The 20,676-nt window shown below is 38.7% G+C and overlaps 1 protein-coding gene across 2 annotated transcripts in view; it reads right to left on the minus strand.

The window, feature by feature from the left end:
- Positions 1 to 20,676, minus strand: part of ADD3 (adducin 3) — a 101,246-nt gene that overhangs the window by 48,377 nt on the left and 32,193 nt on the right. For both annotated transcript variants that reach the window (XM_050898842.1, XM_050898841.1), the window contains exon 2: positions 17,611 to 17,655. The gene's annotated coding sequence lies outside the window, so the exon portion shown is untranslated. The remainder of the gene's footprint in view (positions 1 to 17,610; positions 17,656 to 20,676) is intronic.

Consider the following 20,676-nt stretch of genomic DNA (forward strand, 5'->3'; position numbering starts at 1 on the left):
CAACTGAGGCAAACAGAGTAACCAATTTATGGATTACACAGATACTAACTACACTGGAAAACTCCATTCAAACACAGAAATTGTAACTCACCAGTCATGTCACGACACTGAAGATAAAAATCACGCAAGTCTCAAATAGAACAAGACAAGTTTCTGCAGCATCCATCCGCAACCATTCTGTCAAATACACAACGGCAATAGCACAAAGCATCTTTATGACAGGAATAAAAGGCTCTTTAAATGCTCCTTTTCTTTTTTATTGAATGAACCCACTCTTACACAAAGTTCATGCAACGATGTCTCGAGCTTTAGTACTGCCAAATCGTGTATTTGATTAGTCAACTAAGGCTTGTAAGTCACACACAGAACAATTTGAAATATTTATTAATTACATGTAATTACTTCATGTAGCAAGTCAGGTGGTTGATTAAGACACTGAACTTTTTAGTATGTTGAGATATGTAGTTGTTAGGAAGATTAAAATCTTTTTGATGTTTCACCATAACCAACCAAACACCGCTCTGCTCCAAGTCACTGGCAAAACCCAAGGGAGTTAAGAACCAAAGCCACAGACTCCTCCCAGCTACAATATTAAAATTTTGTGTGGTTGACTCTTCTCACAGAATTAGTAATCTTTACTAACAGTGTTCCTCCCTCCAAGGAAGCACATTGCACCACACCTCCCAATTGTTTTACAAGTACATATATACAAAGACTGTAGTTGGAAAAGATACCATCAGATGTGGCGAGTCCAGAGAAATCTTGTCCTAAATATTTTTCAAGTTTATTAATGAGAAAAGGGTGGAGAAAGAAACCACAGCTACAAGATTCACAAACACGAACTCATTTACAGGTTTGCAAAGCAAATCATGCCACCAACCTGTCACGTAACCTATAGGAAAATGCAGCTGCAGACTCTCTGGATCAAGCTATTCACTGTTGGATGAAATTAAATCGCCCAGCTACTATATCAGTCCTTAAAAACTGGTTGGGTTTTTTGCCACTTTTAATCTCTCAATCAGACAGGCACTAGATTAAAGTGAATTAGGAAATAACATGAAGCTAGAGCAGAAAGCAATCAGTTTCTAAACTAACAACTTCTTGCACTACAGGGCATTTAAGAGCACTGTTCTCATACATTGCTTAGTGCCTTGAAATGGACACAGTTGGTTACTGGCCATAAAACACACAACTGCAGCCCTATCATTTCTTAAATATTTACTAATAAGATACACCAGAGTATAAAACCCAGAACTGTACTCCTGATATTCAGACCTTTCTGTCAAAACACAAATTGACAAAAAGATCTTCTGGTAAAAAACACTCCAGAAAGCTTTTATACTTTGGTTTTAAAGTACAGATCTGCCTTTTTTCCCCCTCCCCCAAACACCACCCGCTCTTCCAAACAAATAAGTAATCCAATGTTGCACAGGAATTTTAATTGTTTCCATAACTTCTGTTACCTGCCAAAAAAGTACTTAGCATGACACATACAGGACAGGGTGCCTATGATACATGTATATTTAAAAGAAAATATGAACATACATATATATACACAACATATGTATAACATACTGCTTACGTAATAGTTAACTTCTGTATAGCTCTAAAAACTAGAAGCCTTTGAAAGAGGCAGCCTTTATTCTTTGAAGTAACAGCCATGGTTCGAGCAGACTTGACACTCTGGCTCAGATTTACAACTGAGTTACTACAGCTGAACTTCCTGCATGCCATGTGAGCCAGGCTTGGTTCAGTGTCTCCTTGCGTGCTATTAGCCATGACAGATGCAAGCTCGCAGTGGAAATCCCTTGCATGAAAGGCTAAACTAAGATGCACTCCTTTGTATTTGCTGCAAGTACAGTCACATAGATCTCTGCAGCAGTCTCTGCAAGACTTTGGCTGATGCGGGTGCTGCGACTGAAAGCCTGGCTCCTTTCAAGAGTTGTGTAACTTTTTATTTTATTTTTAATTTTAAGATCTTGGTCTGTCAACCCTTCCTCACTCTGCATAGTATTTCTTACCACAAATAATGGCCCTGGTTTCAGTGGGACCTTTGAAATACTCATCTTGTGGTAGAAGTAATTGCACAACACAAGCTGGTGGGGACATTTTCAGCATATTTGTACAACTTCATTTATTTAGTTATTATGACCAGGTCTTAAAACAACAAAAACTTTCTCTAGCATTTGTTTAAATAAACAATCCATTCTACATATCAGACTATTTATAAATATACAATATGCAATTCCTGTGTATCAGTAAAATCCCTAGGATAGTTGTAGTTACTTTGGCAAAAGAGCTTATAGATGTTCCCCTGAGTAAATTGCGTGGCAACATAAGCCTGCTAGTAGGGGAGGCGTAACAATTCCATAAAACAAAAGTGCATTTAGAACAGTTTAATAAACAAGGGGAAAAATATCTGTGGGACTTACAGGGTGGAAGCTAACAAAATATTATCTTCAACAATAGATACTACACATTTTTCCACTGATTTTACAACTAAACCTAGCACGCTGCAGCTTCTGATACCATTAGTGCTCAGAATCTACTTTTGACAGCATTTTTTGATTTGTGATGGGTGGTTTGTTTTTGCATTGTTATGGGCTGGGTGAAGCCTCGAGGCAGACATGCAGCCCTGTTGATAACATGCTTATTTTCCAACCCCATGATAAATTTCCCATAACTGCTGGTCTGGAACATGACTTTCAGCAACTCGACTGTTTCACATTTGGCTAAAGCAGCATCAGTCCATTTGATATAATAGCTCCAAGACTATAGACGGAAGACAACCATTTTCAGAATGGATTACTTTCAACGCTCAGCTTCAGACTCCTATTTTCAGAAAATACTGACTGTTGCTTTCAGAAAGCCAGATCTCCCCTAACAGATTTTTTCAAGCTGGAAATCCAAAGTCAGAAATAACTTTTGGAAGGTGCAGTTGGAATCTGAATACCCACGTCAACAGTGCTGGCTGTTACAGCTTAGGAGAGGTTTTATTTTGTATGCAAATCCTAATAAGCATACATATTTCAGTACTTTTGCATCACTACAACTGAGAAGGTCTGCGCTGTTTTCAAAGCCTAAAAAACTTCCCTTTCGCAGCTGCAAAGGAAATGACAAGAGAAGAAAAACACAGCCAGTGTATATCAGCAATTAATTCCATCCACAACTGCCCAGCTGTTTGCGCATGGAGGAACCGGCCTGTTTCCTCTTCGAGCTTTTGCCACTGAAAGCTGATACGGCGCTTTCAGAGATGCAGGCTGTTGGTAACGCGTTAGGAATGCGCGCGAGATCGCACAGAGCTGAAGAAGAAATGAAATCCAGACCAGAGCGCTGCATATCTGTGCTATGAGGATAAAGTTATCTGGGGGAGAGGGCGGCGGGAGGGGGAGACGGGGATGGGGAGCTGCTGGCAAAGCCAGGCTCAGCATGCAGGACGGACAGGACTGTCACTTACTGGCAGAGACAAGGTGGGATGGCCTCAGAAACCCACGTGTCTCTATCAGCTCTGCCAAGATGTTTTTATGTTGGCTGATGCCAAACAGGTAGATTTGGGGGCACTTCATAAAAGCCGTTACTTGTACTTGGGATCAGCACTTTTACAATGAAGTTGCTGGAGACTTGGCTCAATCTATACTAGAGTAAGACTTACTGGTAAGTAATTACTACTTATTGGTAAGTAATCTTACCAACGCTTGCAGCCCTGAAGCTCCAGAACTTAAGGCAGAATTCAGCCCTTTAGAGTCTTTCCTATGAATAAAATCCCCTCATGCCACCCTTGGGATTTATAAAAGGAGGATGCTATGGACAACATCTACAAATGCCACCTTGCCGAGTGCCTGGAAATTTCATCCCACTCTGGAATAAACTCACTAGGCTACATGCACAGCTCATCTTTTTCCTCTAACATATTCAAAAACCAAAAACAACAAGTATTTTTTCCTCCCTTAAACCAAGCCAGCCCCCATTTAAAAATTCCAAATTATCCGTACGGATTCCTTATTGCTGGGTGAAGCCACACACAGCAAGACTCTTCTAATGTATATTACTGGCATTTTTTCTTCAGCTCCAACACTACCAGCTAAAAAGAGCTCCTTTGATCTTTAGTAACAGCAGGTCACCTTTTGATTTGCTGGACCACTCAACCATGGGCAACATCTCAAACTGCACAGGTATTCAGAAGAACAACACTAACAACAAAATATTTGCACCTGACAATTTTCAAGACCAGTACCTAAGGTAAGAAGTAGCTACCGAAGGGCTATTCCCGTTACAAAGAAGCACGCTGAAGTACCATCTTGCGTATTTTGCTGACTAAATTGGGTCTGCTAAAACTACAGGCTTGTGTCCCAGTGTGTGGAAAGAAAAACACTCTGCAGAAATTAGACTGTGATATTCTGTCAATACAGTAATGAAACAAATATGAGAACGATATTCTTTCAGCAAACAAGATTGATGAAATGTTTAAACATTACCTTTTAAAATATGGATCTCTAAAGTTTAGACCTATGCTGCAGGAAGATTGGTATCATCTCTGAAACACCTACACAAGCATGCAGTGTTATCACTGGGAAAATACTAAAGCAGAGGACTTTCAGTAATCTACAGTTTCCCAAAGAAAGTAAATCCAAATCCTATGGTTGACTGGAAAGTATGAATTTGTACAAATGGCTTAAAATACCTTCTCTTTTTACTCCCTTGGAACCAATGACTCAGTAATGGGTAAACAGAAGCAGCACATTTTTTTAAAATAAGAAGTATAGCACACTTTAGACTGCAAGTAATCTCACTATATTGTTGCAGGAATAGTTCCACTGCTGCTTGAAAGCAAGAACAGCATTCATCATTCTTCCTGTAATTTCACTTTTAGCTGCTCAACATCAGGCAAATCCATTGGGGGATGATTTCTTACATTGCTTACTGCCTGCCACAGCAAAACCTGACTTTCTCACATATTAGAAACATACACAGAAAGTTTCTGTATGTGATCAATCCAGTTTTACACTGGGGAAGAAGGCATGGGGGGAAGGAGGTGGAAGAAAGGGCACACAGCAACGGTTGCACTGAGCAACACCACGACCTCTGAGGCACATAGGCCACCTCTCCAAGACTGTTAGTTCTTTTCATATGAAGTGCTGCAATACAAATAATAATATATGTATTAGTTATATATTACTTAATATATTTCTTATCCTAAATATTGGGCAATACAAGGCAAACCTATACTTAAACAGCAAAACACAGAGAAGTTTTTAATCTAAAAAACCCAGAAGGAATAAAGGCTTTATTAAAGCTACCTCAAAATCTAAGATATTTCAGCAAACTTGAGCATGGTGACAGTGCTGTAGCTGCCTTAAGAAATTACATAGCTTCAAAATGACTCTCACTCCACCCATACTTATTAGAATGGGTATTAAAACAGTAGTTATTAATTTCAAAATTGTTTCTCAGGCTCAGTTCTCAGCACTATTTTGATAGAAGGCTGTGAAAATATTGACAGATGTTAAAAGTGACAACAGAGTAAATTTCACTACATCAGTAAAACTCAGCTGAGCACTACAAATAGAAATCATTCAAGTGAATCTTGCAGGTGTATGTATGCCAACTGGCTAACTAAACACAACTGTTCACTGACTAGTCTCTTTTCACTTTTTCTTCTCCAGAGCAAAACTCTTTATTGTTCAGCAAACCTATCCAGGATCTATGCATTGCTTAAAAGCATGGAACATGTGTCCCAGAAATAAATACCACAATTCTTCTGCTCTTTGGGATTTACCATTTAAATTTAGGCATGATGCTTCAAGCTGGAGATAAATTTAAGTGACCAAGGCTAAAATTCAGATGCAGAGAGGGCTCCAAGCCTGTGTACTACTTACGTCCCAAAACAGACTTACAGGTGAATAGTAGTGAGGTTAAGTGGTGCATAGCTCTCAGATTTGCTACACAGCAAAGAATTTCACACTAAAAGAATGCAAAAAGGGTTTAGAAAATCCCTAGTTTACACATTCAGCCATAACACAAGGAAGTTGCATTTACTCACACTGAGAAAGTGCCCACATGAATGAATAGGCAATACGTATCACATACATTGGAATAATTACTGAAATATAGAAGGTGCTTGATAGTGCCTCAAAATACTTACATTACACAATGGTTAAGGATAAATAGCACCCATCTGAACTTGGAAGAGGAATTCATGCTTTATCATCGAATAATTTGAGAGTCACTTGGGATGGTTTCAGTTTTTCTCTCTCTGGAATTTGAATCAGGAATGAAGTTGCTCAATGTCTAAAAGTTCCCAGTCTGGAAGGAAAATTCCTAAGTCCTAAAGTAATAGTTTTCATTTATCATTCATACTATGTATGAACTACTGAAACTTAACATCTTCATGTTCAACATTTATGTTCGTGAATTCATTAGGTCCTAGAGTGTGATTCTTTTTACCTAACTTTAGATATTTACATAACATTTGAATTCATTGTCTAAGTCTCTCTCTAGGATGAAATGAGTAATTTTCTAGAGTTCATTGGCTGCACTGTAGACTTACAGTGATTACAACAGAGGCACATAATTCACAAGTAGACATCCATATTGCAGACATCTCAAGTTATGGAAGATGCGTGCTGCTCTAAAACACTAGCAAGCTACATGCAAGACCAAGGAAACACATAAGAAGAGATGACTTAGCTATTTTAAACACCAAAGGGAAAAAAAATGGCAAATGGTGGATTTAAAAACAAGAGCCTACTCATTAAATTCTTGCAATTCACACAGCACGACGGGTAGTACATTTTTATATGCATCTCACTAACTTCAGAGGCAAAGGCGTCTTTTACATTGTGAGAAAGTGTCACCAGGCATAAACACTTTCAGAATACCAAGTGCAGGAGCTGCTAACGTAACAAACATTAAGTGAAAAATACATGTCTGATTCCTTAAAAAATGTAAATAAAAAAATGTCAACATGTAGGGAATAGAGCAGGAGGAAAAGTGAGAGGAGGAATGAAGGAAATGTAGTAGATTTAAATTTTATTGGATTTGTGATGAAAATACAAATTTACTTGATTAGGAAAATGTACATCCGTGGAGACTACTATAAAGCAAACAAGTTTAAGAGAAAATGGTGTTTAACAAGTTCCATAAAAGATTTTTAAAGCAACGATAATGCTTTCCCTCCCACTCCCAGTCAATGCTTGAAGCTAATGTATATCTCAAAGACTGTCTTCTGTATTTTATTATTGCTGTCAGGAAAGAAAAACGATCCAAAAAGTTAGCAAATGCATTACACAACTCACACTTCTGGACATCAACGTGGTACTAAAGTCTTTACATTTCAATGTTAGCATGACATGTAAATAAGCAAAGTACTCCTTTATACTAGAAATCCTTTAACAGTCCATGTTGACAGTTGAGTTAAAGCAACAAACAACCCCTCGCATCCATCAGCCCACTACAAGCACCTTGCTACGCTCACTGCAATACAGAGTTTATTGCAGTGAAATGTATTGAATGTATTGGACTGAAATGTATTTGGTAAAAGCTAATTTAAGCTCACCTCCTTATACGACAGCTAGATGATCTGGGGTTGAATTGGCATGATTCATGGCAAACAGGCAACATTGTAAGTTACAGTGAAGATGAAAGGATTTTTGAATACTTCGCTAAATCGTGAAAGCTTATCAGTACCCACCTACAAACATATGCTTTCTTCCATATGACACAACGTGTGCAAAATAACAACAGTGCAAACTTGGTGTTTTATGCTTTAAAGAGAATAGCATAAATTTATCTACAGTGTATCTCCCCAAAGCCTGAAGGACAGACTTGGTCAAAGAAAATGTTTCCGTGGAAGTAACCTGACCTCTTTGGTAACCTTTCCTCATTTTATGATTCCTTGGTACAAAATTGATATATAGCTGACAGATGCAGGAGAAGGCCTTTCGGCTGGTCTAGTAAATCTGTTTCACTGTAAAGCTATTTCACTGTCATTAAGGTATCAAGATTTTTTACACAAATCAGTATTAAGGGGTTTTTTTCCCCACAGTTACTTATCTTTTCAAACATCCACAGGTCATCAGCAACTTTATACACAATTGGTGAAATGCAAGTTCTTCCTGTTTAGGATAAATAGCTGAAAAAAATCCTCACAGCGCACAGCCTTATTGCTTTGTGCAACTGTACTCCTTCAAGGGAGATGTCATCGGAACAAGTGTATCAAACAGCTTTCTTTTAATCAGATATTTTTCTCTTTTGCAGAAAAAGTGATGTTTGTAAAATGCCTATTTCCTCTTTCAGTTCATGAATTCATACACTTATGATGAAATAGTAGGAAAAAATGATGTTTATTTCCAATGCAAACTATTAGTCCAAAGAATCTTTCTTCCTGAACCCTTGTATCTGATGCCAGGATGACACTATACCTTATTCATTTTGTATACTCTTACCAAGAGGTGTGTGTTATCAGCAATGTAAAAAAAAAAGTCACATGCATCTAGTCTGACGCATGCTAATCACGTATGAAGACAGGAGAAAATTCAGACTTGGCAGATTTCATAGGTGTCTACTTACCAAAGATGCCACATTCACCACAAACTAAGCTTCACCTACATCTTGTGGCCAGAACTTGACCAAAACTGAACGAACATTCACATCTAAATTAATGTATGTCGGCAGTCACAGATTTTGACTACATACAGGTCATGTAGTGTGCTTGACGCAATACTGTTAATTTCAGTCCATTATTTCTTATGATCCAATTATTTATTGACATCCATTTAATTTAATAAAAAGTTACACTGCGGTATAGTATACTGGTTCTGGTTATTAAGTAAGTTTATTTTTCACAAAGTTACATGATTACTGAACAAATGATTGGGTTTTTGCATTTGACACCCCTGGCAGTTTCAATTCTGCAAGGGAGGAAAAAGAAGAGACCCAATTAACTGCATGTCCCACCATAAGGCTGAAGACCATCTATTTGAAATGTACACATGCACTTTTCTCAAATCATGAGATAAATGATATATGCCCACATTTATCAATTCTGTGGTCTTTGCTCCTAATGAAACATACCAACTTGCCTGTACAGACCTGCTGGTCTGTGGCACCCTGACTATTTCTGGAATGCTTTTAATATATTGAAATTGCATTTGCCTATTTTCCTGCCTCTGATCCTGCAGCAGGTTTAAGTAACAGATCACAGTTGCCAGATCAGCGTTGTCACATGCAGTTACCTTAAGATCTCTTGAGCAAATGTTATCTACTCCTGGCAATTTGCCTTTTTTTTTTTTTCCTTCCCCCTTGAGGTTCTAAAAATCTTTTCTACCAACATTTCAATTTGAGACCAATACTCAAAATATCACCTATGAAGCAAAGTTCCTGCATTAAAATCTCTCGGGAAAGTCAACTTGGATACAAATGATTTAGCTTTCATTCTGCACCTGAGTTTCGCCAAGCACTTTTTACACTTCAGTCATCTATCGGCTCTCCAGTCTGTCTGGCAGGACATCCATTTCTGATGTACTTGAAATGATTCAATTTAAATGATTTATTGTAGGCTCTCATATCTTTAGCAAATTGTTTCTCAGAATATCTTTTGGCCAGACTTATTATACTTTAAAATTTAATTTGCGAGAAGTTTTTTTTTTTCCTTTCTATTTTCTTTGGAGAAAACTTCAACTTTTGAAAGATGTCTCCTTGTTTCCAAGAGATTTCTTAGCTCTGCTATAAAACCCTCCTTGCCTCTTAAAAAGAAAAAGTAGCAACCAAAAAAAAAAGTTGGAAGTCTTTGATAGATGGTATGTTTTATCCAACTTCTAATTCCTAGTCTTTAAAGAGCTGCTTTACTACCTGCAAGCTTTAACTTCCTTATAACAAGCATCCTCACTTTTATGACTAGCAAAGGCAGAAGGCTGGCATGGGAACTGCAGGGTTCAGTTCCCCAGCTCAGATGTTACTGGTGAACTTTCAGTTCGAACACACAAACATACTTATTGGGAGCCAGGTAAGAACCAGCTTTGCTATCCCAGACCCCATATGCCAACATACCGAAAGCGACACTGATGCTTTCTGAAGTCACTGCCTTCTACATGCTTGAGACTGGCATCAACAGGTTTCCTCCTCTGAAAACACTCACAAAATTACCTCCTTCCGTACCTTCATGGTAGCAGGTTACTGCTCCAAACATCAAGGCAATTTGTTCAATGTATTATAACCAGGACTGGAACTCTTGTGAGTTACAGTATGTTTCATAATACCATGTGTTTCATAATTATTTATTTAAGGAACACATATTCCAAGACTGCAAACAGAATGCAAACAAAGGGTTTTGTTTTGTTGTTGTTAAATTGTAATATTTGGGGGCTTGACTGCTTTAGGTTATTAGAATTAACCCGATCTTAAGTTACAGCCTATGTCAAGTATAAATGGTCTATTGCCCTCCTTACAATTAAGATGGTTAGCTGAGAACAAAACATTTGATTCAGTGATCATCACTCACCGATTTGTGTAGTTGCACTACTGTTAATCCAGAAACATGGATAAATTGAACTTTAAATTTAAGAGAACTAATTATAGGTTACTCCAATTACTTGTATAGACAAGCTTCAAACTGAACCGTTTGATATGAAACCCTACATATCTCTACATTAAGGTGTAGACATTGGGCAATAGCAGCAACTGTTGACCACTGAAAACAGTTCCGAAATGCAGAGCATAAAGAAATCTGACTCGCACTTACGCTATGTTAGCAATTTTTTTACCCCATCCCCCTTCAGCCAAGACTCTCCTCAGCCTAAAGATGACACAACACAAATCACGTTTCCTAGCACTCCACGCTGATAATCAGCAGAGACTGTAGTGTTGGAAAGTCTCAGCTAACAGCATAACCCCTTTAGAAGGAACAGAATTAAGAGAGTGTCAGCTGCAAATAACTTGACTGACATCGTTTTAACCTGACATGCCAAGGCACACAACTAAGCCAAATCTTAAAACTAGTTCCACATTTAACAGATTCTTTTCTGTGAAGAGTCACTGGTCATTAGCAGACAGAGAAGACCCTCATTTCACTACAACTGAACTGTTAAGAAGTAAATCCAGCTTCAGCACAGGGGAAACAATAAGCTGTATGTTTATTAAACTGATTTTCTAAATATCAACATTTGCTAAGGAGGTCATCATTACTGAATACAGTTCAATGAGTGAAGGGGAAAAAAGAAATCCTAAAAACACAGGCTGTTGTTGAAATTATTAAATCAGTATTGAGTGGGAGAGAGTTTTAAGGCTTATAACTACTTTGGAAAAAGTTCAGTTTTTAAACACTTATTCCTCATTCACTCTACTCAGCTTATGAATAAAGCCAAACCAGACTAGGATGGATAAAAACCCAATCTCCACTGTAAAGTCACAGTGATGAGCTGATACACATCTAGCTACATTTTTTTAATGCTCACAAAGATTCAGCATTTTTAAGCCATCAGGGACAGACTTACTCCTAAGCTAAGGAGCAATTTAAAAAATTAAGTATGAAGTGGTAGAGATAGGGTGACACATTTAAACCCATTTTGTTAATAGTTACAATGCCAGCAAAATAGAATGATTTTGCCTTTTGGAAACAATATGTAATTTTAAGCTCGATCTGTTCTCCTGTAGTTATAATCAGTAGATTAAAAATATGCCAGTCTGCAATTTTGAATCAGTATTTTCAGCTTTAATTCCAGCATCACATAGAAAAAGCTGAAAATCTGATCACCATGTCACAAGCTACTGAATAATTACATCAACTCTTTTTTACAGAGCTGTTCTTCATTAATTCATAATTAACAGGACTTGATAACACAATCTGTACTACTAACTCTTAACAGCCTGCTTCTTGTGTCAACTGAAAAAGGACAAGGTTTTTGTTTGGTGAACTCCAGAGCTCCAGTGCTTTTCTCCCATGCTTGGCAGCACCCACTCCCTACAATTCCTTCTGGAGATGCCCACCAAGCTCCTCTAACCCCTGCTGCAATCAGAGACTTTACATGAATGCTGTCCTCTTCCTCCTCCTGTCTCACATGAACCTGCTTTATCACACAGACTGAGGAATTTGACAGGGAATGAGATACATAAACTTATCTGCTGCCAGCAAACTGTTTCCACAATAGGGGCATCAGAAAGGGGAAACAGCAAAGAGCAATCCAACACTCTTCAACACGTTCCAGGCACTCGGGGGAGGGGAAAAGGCAGCACCAATTCCGGATTTTAACGTAGTTAAAATAATGCCTTCAAAAGATACACTGGCTGGGAAAGCCTGAGTGTCTTTTTCCTAAATCCACAACAGAAGTAATATTACAGAAATTCTGCACAAACCCAAGGATTAGCAGCATGCCTGAGGAAGCAAGATCTTCGCTTCAAGCACCCTATTCACATTTTAAAAGGCTGCATGAATTTGGATAAGCCTTCCTTACTACTATGGATCATAGAAGCAGCAGCAATTCTGAAAGTATCCTAGGGTGATGTTTTCCTGTTTTACTTTAAAAGCTTCCTCATCCTGAACTACTAAGCTCTCTTCCTCTGGCTTTCCATCACAGTGAGAGAAGCAGTGCAAGTGCTCAAGCTTAGTCTGATCATGCCAGAGAAACTTTGGTTTTGGCTCTTTTGAGACAAGACAATCATCAGCTTGGTGCTGAGGATACAGAGAACCAGGTTCTATTTTTGTAGTGGCAATCTATGTTGAAAATTATGGTGTTTTAAAAATAATAATTAAAACCACAATCAACAACCACACAACCCTTTCACATGTGTAATAACAGGAGCTACAGGAGCTACACACAAAGCAAGTGCTTTTTCAGGAGAAAGGCAACAACTGTAGAAATGTTAAACAGGATCTCCTTTTGCCTTTTTTTTTTTTATATTCTTTTTGATTACTTTAGCTTGCACAATATATATCCCACATTGTATTTCATTTGTTTATGAGTATCTGGGCAGAGTTCCAGTGCTTTGATGCAACTGGTCACAGTGAACAGCTCAGTTCAGCATGAGCACTATCACCAGCAGGGAAAGCTGGAGAGGTGGAGGAGATACAGCACCGTTGTCATGTCCAGTACAGGACAGAGTTGAGACCAGCCAAGCAAACAGGAACCAAGTTCCAGAAAGTTTCTTCACCTTAACAGGAAAGAAAAAGTCCAACAAATGAAGGACTCCAGAAAAATACAATCGTCTTCACGATGAATGTAGTTATCTTTTTCCAATCTGAATGAGAAAAATGCAGAGTGCAGATACAGTATGAACAAATATTACCGTCTGCAACTACAAATATTTAGTGAGGAGATTAAGTCAAAGACTCAGACTCTTCTGCATTGAAACTTCCCATGTTAGGAACAAAAAAAGCTTCAAACTGATTCACTGTAGAGAACGAGGTATCAGATTTCATGATTTTATGAAATATGCATAAGCCCAACCGTGTGTTTAATTTTGTTTTTGTTATCAGACTGCAAGACCAACTTCTTTTTATGACTGTTTACTGGAAACAGGCATTTAAGGCAGAAATACACGTGTATCACATATTCGGCTTCATCGTTCATGCAGACAGGATTATCTAGAGACACTGACATTCTAAGAGCCCCACCTGGGCGACTTAAATGGCCCCAATTAAAAAACTGAGCAAAATAAGAAAGTTCACCCTGACCATGAGGCTCAGAGGGGACAATAAAATCACATTTAAGAGGAGGATCCCAGGCCTCTAGGATGCTAAAGTATGGTTCCATCAGGGCTGGTAACTGACAGAACACAGAGAATATAATCTTTCTACATTTGCATGAAATGCTATATATCCAGGAGTAAACACTTATTACAGTTTCCCTTGCTCAAGTCTAGGAAGGGGTGTGCCTAAACGGATTTTGAGCCAATGTTCATCCCAATTCCTCCTTGCTGGACTGGAAGGGTGAGGGCTGGTAGGAAAATGGAGACAGATGTGTTGAAAGATGCGGGGGGAGCGGGGAAGGCACTCAAGAGCATGCTTAAAATAGTCCCACAAACATCATCTAGCCTCTCTCTAGGATTAGAAAGCCCAGGGGCTCAAAAGCACCAAAACTACAGCAGCCTGGTTAGATACATGACCTTCACCAGTGCTGCTACAGTCATCCTGTGAAACCGATATGCCCCTGTACCATGTGCGTGTGCACACGGGAGGGAATGGGACACTAAGGACTCACAATTTAAGTAGGGTAGAGACAAAAATTTTGGTCAACTCTACATTGGTAATATGCAAAAATACTTTGGTAACTGTCCTACTCTGCCCTACCTTGACCTCTTCCTCAGTACTATGTGTAACAGGATTTTAAAAGTCTAATTTCTAGCAAAATGAGTAATGCTAACTGGGGGGTAGAAACGTGCTTCGTATCAGAGAAAGGCATTAAAAAAGCGTTAAAAAAAAAAAATCAACTTTACAAACTTGCTGAATCTTAAAGTAGAGTTTTGTGAGATGGTTTCAGAAAGCGGCCCCAACAGGTCCCTTGAATGTTTTAACAGTTCAAGGTCTGAGCCCTCCTCACATGAACCATGTGGGACAACAGAAACTGAAGGGACCGCAGCTTGCCCAACAGCTAAGAGCCAACACTAAATTTTATTTAACCAGGTTAAATAGTTGGGGGTAATGCAGCCAGCCTCTCTGTATTTCAGGAAGAGCTTGGCTTATTATTATTTTTTAAGAAAAATCAATTCAGGTGATAAATTTGAACACAGATTTAGATTAATCTTCCATCTTACTGTATTTTTGTACCATTTGCTTTTAGACTGTTCCTTAGACAGAGAAGGAAATAAAAAGGCAGTCATTTTACCATGTTCTCCCATCGTTATAATGCAATGCACCAGACTGGAGTTATTGAATAAGTTCATAAACCCCCAGGTTACATTCTTCATCTGCAGCCTTGCCTTTCAAGTGAGCTCTACTCTTATTAAAAGGACCAGAGGCTGTCCTCAGGCATACCCTGTCTTTGAAGATGAAGCCCCAGCTACATTTTATGGAAAAGACTTCTCAGTTTGTACCTTCGCAAAACTGCGTAGCAGGTTTAAACAATTACGCAAGACAGTGGATTTCGATTCCAGGCTCCTCTTACTCAGTCTCAAGTTTTAAAAATAATATTTTTCTTTCTGCTAGGGCACTCCTGAAATAAATGTTCCAAACAGTGATGATCCAAAGGCATTAAAGAAAAAAGTTACAGCTTAAACAGCGTGACACAGATTATGAATAAAGAAACCCTTCCCATATGGAAAAGTTTTAAAAATTTGACATTTCTTTTCAATATGCGTTAATCAGAAAGATAGTAGTGAATTCTGACTGCTTCAGACAGAAGAGAATCAAAACTCTTGGGATATATTACACAAAAGAGCAATTGCAAAGAAGGAAGAACAATCCTATAGTTTCTTTTAAAACTTAACTATTAACAATGTTTTCTTAAACGGCTGGGAAAGTCTGCAGTTTGGAGCCAGCCACATGTTACTTATCAATGCTTCAAATGCAGGGTGAGTAAGAAAGGCCATGTCTGGTTCCTTTTGCAATAGGGAAAAATCTCTTTTGAAGTCTTTCTGAGGGACTGACGGGGGAGAAAGTGTCAGGAAAAGGATCTGACAGGTTTTGCACAGTGAGGGGCAAAAAAAATGTCTGGAGTAAAGTCTCTTGTCTAAATTGGGCAAAGAGATAGAAAACTCTCCTTCAGCACTGGAGACGCCAGATAAAAAGTCTGAGACTCCCTTATATCTTTTTTCCAGCCACACATGAATTCCTTTTTATGCTTTTTGCCAGCTTCTCATCTTACCAGGAGCTTGCAGGAGAGGCCAGTCCAGCACCGAAGGGAACACAGCCATGCTGGGTCTCCATATACAGCAGTCTTCCAACATCCCAGGAAAACAACTTGTATTTTAAATACCCCAAGCATCACAGAAGACCTCAATTTAAAGGTGGAAGCGATCACCTGAATGATGTTAAAGCAAAACTCAAAGGACCAAGAAATTACTCTGTTTCTTGAAATGAAAGGCATTATTGATGAACATGTCACTGTCAATGTCGCTGTTTCGCTCTGGGACAGGATTTCTCTCCTGTATTTTCAATTCTGTGCAAGTGACTAACCTGAGAAGTTCTGCATCGCCTGCAATGTAAGTGTAATTATCCACCAGCAGGTCAAGAACTAGACACATTTCATTTTTACCAGCACTGTAAGTTGCTCTGCCCTTTCTTTTAAATTCCCACACTCTTGAAGACACCAATCAAAAACAAAACACTTGTTATTTTCTTCCTCCACCACAAAGATAAACGTTTGATATAACCAGTCTCTAAAAGCTGTATTAAAAGTAGAAATTTGAGAGATTAGTTATATATAAACTGTACTCTTATCTGTGGCAAACTGCTTTTGCAAGTGTTGCATGAGCAACCTACACAGCTAAAAATACGCAAACTTAGCATTAACTCGACAGGGCAGAAAGCTCCAGAGTTCACTACATCATCACTCACAAGTAACAATTTCATGCACTCTTAGTGGAAGAAGGCAGCTCATCACTATTCAATTTGAAGTGCACAGAAGTATGCAGTAAGCTTTTATTAACAAAAGCCATTGTCTTTACATTTTGATAAAGTCATAATGTTTTGACTCCTTCCTTGCTTCTGCCTCATAGTGTTGTATTTGCAAGGTATGTGTAGCATTTCACAGGTAATATTTCACAGCAAATAAATGAGAAAAAAACTTTCTCCAACTCAAAAAAACTCCCCCAAAAGAATCATAGCCAGGTGTTAGCAACAGGATTATTTTAATATAGTCTTTTTAGTTACATAAGAGGCATGAAAACATAAGTTGTAACACTCTGTCTTATTTTAATCAAGGACTGGGAAAACTTGAAAAAAAAAATACTTCAGATAAGAGACTAGGCACTAAAATCCCTGAAAGACTGCACTGCAAGAACGTTTGCTGCCTATTATTATAAAAATGAAGACCACAACACAATATATGCCAGCTATACCACAGTAACACTTGTAAGACATTAGCCAGAAGTGTCTGAAAAAGGTATGAAAAAAACCCCAGTTCCTCACTTGTAAAATATAGGCTACCGCTCAGGTTTTGCTGTCTTCATACTCCTCCTTTTGCATCTTCAGAAACTGTACACGTAATGTTAAACGTTAATATGTTAATAATGTTAAATAACATGCTGAAGTCTGCTAATTACTGTGATGAATGTCAAAGCTGCAAGCACCACATTCTCTCATCTTTGATGATACTTATCATCAGCTGGTCAGTGTACCCAGTTGTACAAATAGGTAATATCCACCTCACTGTGGCTGGAACTTGAAGGACACCTCGATATCCTTACATGTAAGAAGTTCCATTACACATTTAGAGCAAATACTATGTAGTATTGTTCAGACTCTTGCACACACACCAAAGCTAAGGTACAATTTTATCCCACAAAAGTATTTTACACATCATTAAAGTTATTGTGGGTTTTTTTTGTCTGTGCTTTTTAATAAAACCACTTTAAAGTGGCAGTTGCTGATTCAGTTCCCCTCCTCCTCCTTAAAATCATTACATTAAATGACGAGCAAGAACACAGCCAAGAATTCAGAGAGTAAAATGTTTTAGGTACCTTGATTTTTTCCACAGCTCTCCTTGCTCTAGTAATGTAGTTGACCTGTAAAACAGAAGGAAGATTACTGACTCCTGGTAGGCTTTTCAATAATACTGGAATATACTGTACACTTAAGACTTAAGAAAGCATTAACACAACATTTAGTTTCTTGAACTCTTTTTCAGAATATTTCATTGAATTATATTTTACTTTGTTATCATATAACGCATTTTTCACATACAAAAATCTCAAAAGGGAAGTCTCATTTAAGAGCGCCTAGTTGGGAATCTCACCATTTTGCCCCACGCACACCAGATTACAAATCAGAAAGTAAAATCCACCCTACCTGCTGCATTTTAAAAACAGAGCATGACAGCCACAATCCACAACTCCTCTCTAGCCCAGCAGAAGTTGAACTCTAAAGCAGCCGCTATGCTGCTGAGCGGGCAGGCTCGAGTCGGGTGGGGAGTCAGGGAAAAGAACACAATACCTCTCTTTGAAGGTTGACAACTGCTGATGTGCAAAGTTCATAAGGAAACAACCGCCTTGCTCTGACCCTTTCCCACCACTGAGCAGCTATGGGTTTTCCTCTTGCCTTCATCTTCTAACATGAAAGTAAAATGAGTAAATAAAATAGCAATTGTTTACTTCTATCATCTTTTGTCTTCTCAGCCTTTGAGCACAAGTTATCTTCAATCAAACCTGACAAACCTATTTCCATCATCTTCCCTTTTCCCTCAACCACTCCTCCATAATAAAAACCAGTTTTTTCCTGGGGGACGGGGGCCAGACTCCTTGATTTCATACATGCATACAAAACATATGCTACATTTTCTTTTTTAAGATCTATACATCGCAAATTAGACATTTTATGCATCGTGAAAACACTAAGCTCAGCCTACCATCAGGCACAGGCAGTACTTCTCACCAACCTGTTAACCCATTTATATTCATCAGGTTGTAACAGCCTCTTTCAACCATCACAAGCTTTTCCTTTTTACTCTTTCATGACTTCAATACAGTATCCTCAAGCATTACTGTTCAGGTGTTCTCAGTATATTGTACTACAAATACTGAACCAGTTTCAACATTTCAGCAGGCTGACTATCCCATTCCCCATCATCACTAAAGGCTGGATTATTCAGTGTTCTCTATGAATTTCAGCAGTAAAGAATTCACTTCCGAAAAAACAGCGTGCACAAAAAGGCAGCAAGTAGAATTATACAAAATTACTCTAAGACATTATTGTCACAAGATACCCTGAAGCAACAAACAAAATTTGCAAGACAACCACAGTTAAAATAAGATGTTATTGTACGTGTGCTCAAATTGTCTGTTTTCCCTGAATTACTTTGTTACAGAAAGTCAGTTCCCTGCTCACTTGCAAAAAAAAAAAAAAAAGTTGCCATAAATATGGCATTATTTTCAGCAAGTTTGTACTTATACAGGTAAACAGCCACAAAACTATTTCATCTACTTTTAGACCTGACAGGAATATAGATTTAGGGGACAGAATCAGCTCTAGCCAGGTGCTCTGCGTGGGGCTTGTGCATATTTGCTTATTTTGCCATCCTGCCAACTGCTCCCTGGCAGAGCACAGAAAGCGATGGCAGTGACTGGGGAAAGAGGAGGAAGTGTATTGGCATCAAAATGCCGTGTTAGAGCAGGAGCCCTCCACAGCATCAGGAATTTAAACACTTTAATGTGCCTGTTTATTCTTGGCATGAGTACGGTTTATTTTTCATCTACTTCACACTGCTAGAGATAAGGGAATGCTATTTCTATGCAAGTTCCTGATATGTTATTTTAAGCGTAGCCGTCACCCGTAAGAAGAGATCCCGTCTTGCAGGCTAGCAGCTACTGTTTCTAGAGGGCAATCAGCAGACCGCTCTCAGTCATGAAAATTTAATATTCTCTCCAATTTTGTCAGCTCCGGGTCCAATAGCATTGGTTGGCAGAACGCAGAGGTGCCCATTTACGATGGTGTTTAACACTACTTTAGCCCCCCCGGAGTTGCACAGCACTGCTCACTCCCATGGGGGCCAACGTAGCCCCAGGTAAGCGATGGCCAGCTTGCTCGGCTCTGTCCCCACCTCTGGGCACTGGAGAAGTTGGAGACCCTACAGCTCTCAGCAAAAGGAGGCAGTGGGGGAAACAGCGGAAGCCAGGAACCGTGGCACTCCAAACATCATATGCTTTTGAGCAGGTTTTTTTTCTGCCCTTTGTCACAAAAGCTCTTTGCTACAATCCCTTTCTTCTTCTTCACGTCCCTTCTCCCTAGTATCACTCAATGCACTTTCACAAGCTCCTCCTCCCTCCGCAATTCAAAATTCTCATTATTTAAAAAAAAAAAAAAAAACCAACAAAAACCCCTCGACAATTGTGAAACTACTATGCCATTTGGTGCCATGACCTAACTCACTCCACTTAATCCATCGGGGTCTTTTCATCCCACTCTACCCACCCCTTGAGTATGGGCAAGAAACTCTTCGACGTAGGCACGGGCCAGCAGTTGTCTTCACTGCGCTTAGCATTGTTTAGGCCATATTCTCAGCTCTTATTAATTAAATGCCTCTATGGCCAAAATAAAATTATACATCCAGTAACAAAGGATGCAGTTCGTATCAAGAATGGGAAAATCTGAAAAGGAGTAATAGTCACACAGTAAAGAACCAACTCAAAGCCAGCTCTCAGATCAGGGAAAATAATAACTGAAAGACATTCTTGGATGAATAAATTCGGAAGAGAGATGGATTTTAACTCAAGATATGACAGCAGTGAGACAAATATTGAATATGAGCAGCTTCAAAAAAATTTGGAATACATCTGAATTAATGCATATGTCAGAAATCATACGTATTACACAAATCCTAACAGGATATTGAAAATGCAAGTACAAATTAAATGTTAAATGAGGGCTTCAGCCTGTAGGACAAAAGGATTTGTGTGTCAGAGATACCATTTCTCTTCTTGAGAATTAAAGTGCACCACTTGGTTATTTGAGAGCTAGCTCTCCCCTGCTCAGAGAAGCAACATTTTAGAGCTGCATCCAGAAACTATGAGTAATCACAATGACAGATAGTC

The sequence above is a fragment of the Gymnogyps californianus genome, chromosome 6, assembly GCF_018139145.2.
Source record: "Gymnogyps californianus isolate 813 chromosome 6, ASM1813914v2, whole genome shotgun sequence".
Lineage (NCBI taxonomy): Eukaryota > Metazoa > Chordata > Aves > Accipitriformes > Cathartidae > Gymnogyps > Gymnogyps californianus.